Consider the following 5,443-nt stretch of genomic DNA (forward strand, 5'->3'; position numbering starts at 1 on the left):
AAGTTGATTTCTCACACTATCTGTAGTGAATGTGTTTATAAAATTGGGGTGTCACTCGCCTCCGTAGTTATCTCCTGTTACTTCGCCACTAACATACAGTCAAGGGAATGCCCCAACGGCCAATTTCAGTTAAATTCACAAAACGAAAGCGACACGTTTCATTCAATAAAATATTGTTCTATTAACAGAGAAAAAACCCCATCTGTTCAAACAGTTAACAAATTATATTCCGTGTGGTATAAATTAAAATTTTCTTATCATGGGGCGTGACACACTTATTTTCGATAGGCTATAAATACGTGAGCGATCAGAAACACAGCTCAGTTTATAATTTCAAATTGTGTTGGTCTGGTTCAGAAATAATACTAAAAATGAAAATTCTCTTCCTTGCCGTATTGCTCATTGTCGTCGTGAATGTTGTGAGTAAACTTTTACTAAATTCAAACTTTTTGACCATTTTATTTATATTCATTAACTGTTGATTTAACTTTAGACATGTTGCAAACAAGATCCATGTGCCACTGTGAGATGCGCTGGAACATGTGTATCAAATCTTAAAACTTGCACTTTCCGTTGTATTCCATTTCCAAAGCCTAAGCCCTGCTTAAGCAATCCTTGTTTCTTTACACTATGTCCAGCAGGTACAACATGTATCCAAAATCCAGTAACATGCAATGCAGAATGTGTTGAGATTCTGACTACACCTTGCACAGAAAATCCTTGCATGTGGACCAAGTGTTCTGCAAATACAAGATGCGTGGTAAATCCGGAAACATGCAACTCCCAATGCGTCCCAAATGATCCTGTACTTTGTACAGGAAACGAATGTTCAGGAATATCATGTGGAGCAACTGCAACATGCATGGTAAACGAGAATACATGTCAACCGGAATGTGTACAATGCAATAATGTTATGGATCCGTGTTGGACCTGTGTAGACAAATCGAAATGTACGGTCGAAGGTTGTGTAGGAACTTGTCATGATGACATCATACTTGAATAAAAATCAATAATTTTCTTAATTTTGTTTGACAATTTGGCTTTTTAATCATTTTTTACAGTTTTATTTTCCCTATCTCTGGTAAAAAGTGTCTTATGGTTGAAAAGCAAATTGATTTCAAGCTCAAAGGCATGTAAAATCCATTATGCTCATAACAAACGAGGCATTGAAAACGTGTTTTGGTCCTATTTTTCATGACGAAATTTTCGAAACTGTCAAATGAAGTTAGAACTTTCTCTATTCAAAATTGCGACTGCTGCATCTGTCAATGAAAACTAGGACCAAAACACGTTTTCAATGCCTCGTTTGTTGTGAGCATTAAGTAACGCGAGAGAAAAATTAAAAGTCTCGTTTTCATTTGTTTATTGACCTAGGCTTCGCCTCGGATCAACAAAATGCACATAAAAACTCGACTTTTCACCTTTTTATCCCTTGTTATGTCAAAGATCGAAATGAATCACACTCATTTTCACTTGATGGAGTGCAAGAAGCAAGCGTGTCCTTCATGTGACTGAAACGCTATTTTGGGCTTAGGGGCCGTTCATAAATTACGTAACGCAAAAATCAACATTTTTCAGACCCCCCCCCCCCGGGTCTGTAACGCTAAAAGGGTCAAGTTTGACCCAATTTTGTTAGAACCGTAACGCTTGCCTCATACCCCCCCCCCTCCCCCCTCTAGCGTTACGTAATTTATGAACGGCCCCTTATAATCTATTGCAACAACACGACAACGATTCTTGACAGCGTTCGTTTTTGAAGAGAGAGAAGTCTCTCAACTTGCTATGTGATCAATATGATCAATTTGTATCATATACACGGCGCTTTCCAGTTTGTTAACTCTAGGTGAACAATTTCCAATATTTAATCTCTAGAGATTACAAATTTGTCTATGGGTTAGCGGGGAATATTTTGACGTTTTCTAAATATGCGAATTCGAATAAAAGTCGTGTTTTCGATCAAAGGCGAATGTAATCATGCCCGCACGTTAGTAAGCGGGCGTGACGCAAGTCCACTACCAAAAATGTTTTAACAAAAAAATTTTGAGGACGGCGGCGCACATTTACAGTAACTTTTTGACTTCCCCCTCTTAACTCCGAGTCCAACGAGCTATCACACGTTACTGCAGTTTCAAAATTGGCCGAGATATTGAACTTCGAAATATTGGTAGCTGGAGCTCCCCAAAGTCTCCATACAAATGCCATATAAAAGCCAATTTGTGTAGGAAAAGGGATGGACTACCTCTTGTTTCTTCAAGGATTTCTTTATTACTGACGAATAAATATTTTACATAAATATTCCAGACACAAAGTTGCTTACTACGATCCATAAAACTTATTTCAATGATCAGTTGCTTTGACCATTCCAACACTCCTCCTCAAAGCATATTGTTCATTCTCCTCCTCAAAATTATAATTTAGAAGCTCTTTCTCGATGAGTTATAGTTTTGCGTTCCGGAAATATTAATTTAAATTTTGAAGATAAATTTTAAAACAAATAATCATAATCATCATCTGATTCCACAGATGCAATGAGATTAACTGCTTCTTTCGTAGTTTCGTTATTGGTATTTTCGTCTTTCTTCTTCTTGCCAGCCAACCAATTATCAAATTTTCCGCAGAATCTCTTCAAGTGACCCGACTCTCTGCAGAAGTCGCAATACTTCTTTGGCAAGTTTTTCATAGCGGATATAGATTCCCCTTCGAATGGAAAATCATCGACTTTCTTTTTTCGTTCATACTCGTCCATTAGTTCTGATTGGACCAGATCGAAGGTTAGATCGTTTTCGTCTCTGCAATCCAATGCTGTGATGAGACCATCGTAATCTTCTCCAACACTCGTCATAACGATCGATACAAATTGTTGATCGTCTATAACGTGGTCGATTTCGCACAAATCGTCGTAGTATTCCATTAATTTCGATGGATGTTCCTCCATGTTGCCATTCTTGGGAAGGATTTCGTGGTACAATTTTCGTAATAGACGTATTTTGGTGGAGAACGTGGCTTTCTTATGATGGTTACATAACGCATCCCAGTCGCCTTTCGCTGAATCAGTTCTTTTGATGAATGGTAGTTGATTGTTTTCGATTAGAATGCTAATGAAGTATGATGCGCGCTCCTCCATTTCGTTCCATTTTCGGACAGTCACGTTTGCTGGTCTAACGTTTAATTTTTCGAACGCTGATTTCGTTCCTTTTTGCTCCGTCATATTGATTTCAAAAATTCAGATATATCGGTGGTACACGTTGCTATGCTCCGCTAGGTTCAATCCTGTGCGTACGACTATGCTCGGCTATGCTTTTAGCTACGCTCACAGCTAGGTCTATTGCTATGTTGATACTACGCGGCAGCTAGGCTTGATGATACACCAGATTATTTACTGAATTTGTAACAAAGGTGAATATTCCTTGAATGTTCCTATATGCCCATAACCTGTAGGAAAAGGGATGGACTCCCTCTTGTTTCTTCAAGGATTTCTTTATTACTGACGAATAAATATTTTACATAAATATTCCAGACACAAAGTTGCTTACTACGATCCATAAAACTTATTTCAATGATCAGTTGCTTTGACCATTCCAACAATTTGTATGTGTTTGTGTGAGTTGCATATTTTGTTGCATGATATGGATGGTAATATATTGGTATGAATTGGATTTTTTTATCGATTTGGGTTATTTTCGACATGAGTGAGGTGTTCCAAGGTTGGTTCCTAAATTTGGGATGACAGATGATTCCTCTGGCACTTTCTAACTTCCATCGGATTTGTCGATGGATTTGGGTTATTTTCGATATAAGTGAGGTGTACCAAGATTGGTTTCTAGATTTTGGGATTCAGACTGATTTATCTAGATTTTTTTAATTTCCATAAGACTTTTTGATGTTGTCGAAATAACATACTTACAAAAGTGGTGACGTCAGTCACCAAAAACCCTTAAAGGGTAAATGTGACGCAAGCTCTTTATCTTACTTACAAAATAACTGATATCGCTGAGGGCGACGCGTTGTGCGACGTACGCAAAAGTTTTATCAAGAGAAAATTGACTCAAAAAATTTGTGAAAGAAAATTTTACAACAAGAAATTTGCGTCACAAGTGGCAGATGTTGTGGAACGTGTTGTTGGGAAAATGGTTGAAAAGTGTACTGAAAGAATTTAAATGAGAGAAAACCGAATCATCACTTGTGACGCAAATATCTTGTTGTAAAATTTTCTTTCATAAATTTGTTGAGTCAATTTTCTCTTGATAAAAGAGAGACAATGCGTCACCCTCAGCGATATCAGTTATTTTGTAAGTAAGATAAAGGTCTTGCGTCACATTTACCCGTTAAGGTTTTTTTTTGAATGGTAGTTATTTACGTATCGATTGAGTAGGCCGAAAGAGTTACGTATTAAGTTTTGTATGCTTGCTAAGAGGACCGAAAATAAAGAAATGTCAATTCAAAATGATGGAGTCTGGTTTTTGACAATTAAAATTCAATTGTCAAAAAGCAGACTCGATCATTTTATTTTGCTTTCATTTTACTTTAAAACTCAAATAAATGAGTTTATTCGATTTTTTTTTATTTTCCGTCTAGTTTCAAGTAAAGAAAAGAAAAATTGACAATATTTCTTCGCTGAATGTGAGGTGTTTCTATTATCTAATTAATTTTGAAATCATCTGTTCAAATATTTAAAAATTGATATCGTCACATTAATTATTATATTTTATCATGGGAGGCGGAAGCTTCGTCGTATACACTGTTTTTTTTTTAAACAAATGTATAATCGCTTCTTATTTATAGCTAATAATGGAAAAATTCAGCGGTTGACGACAGCCTTTTCTTGAATAAATATTTGTGCATCTCATGAGTACATTGGCATCAACAATGGACTATTTATGTTATTCTTATTATTACAACATCATCAAGTCGCTATTTTAAGACATTTGATCCGAACAGAAACTGGAATCTCCTTCTTGAAGTTCCCACGTAGCCCCAAATAAGAACACGCTTATGTAAGTATGTGTGTGAGTAAATTTCATTTTCATTTGTTTGTTTTTTTGTAAAACGTTTTCCTCATGAACCACTTACCACACCTGGAAAATTGTAGAATTTTGTGGATATTTGACAGTTTTTTGGGTTCCCTTTTCTGTACTTTTCGGATTATAAAGATGTTACTATGTTGGTTCCAACAATCGCCTTACTCCCCATGGTCCACCGTCTTCTAGACCTTAACGATATTGATAGATTTTCATTTTAATTACTTTTTTGAGTTACCTTTTAGATTTTGGGAATACCGAGGTGGTAGTTGGCTGGTACTTACACAGCAGTCACTCAAACGATATACTACATAAAGAAGTGTACTTTCATTACGGAAATCCTCAGCTAATTCGTTACGCTTTCACTGCTGCCCCACTCGATAGGAATTCTAGACTTTTTACAGTAAAACATTTGATTGTGTATT

General features: G+C 36.4%; 1 long non-coding RNA gene across 1 annotated transcript; it reads left to right on the plus strand.

The window, feature by feature from the left end:
- The first annotated feature begins 263 nt into the window (after nt 1-263).
- LOC119077629 lies at nt 264-1,022 on the plus strand. Its single transcript, XR_005087844.1, has 2 exons — nt 264-419; nt 494-1,022. It is a non-coding gene; the product is annotated as an uncharacterized LOC119077629 (long non-coding RNA).
- The last annotated feature ends 4,421 nt before the right edge of the window (nt 1,023-5,443 follow it).

This window comes from Bradysia coprophila, unplaced genomic scaffold, assembly GCF_014529535.1.
Source record: "Bradysia coprophila strain Holo2 unplaced genomic scaffold, BU_Bcop_v1 contig_24, whole genome shotgun sequence".
Taxonomy (NCBI): Eukaryota; Metazoa; Arthropoda; class Insecta; order Diptera; family Sciaridae; genus Bradysia; species Bradysia coprophila.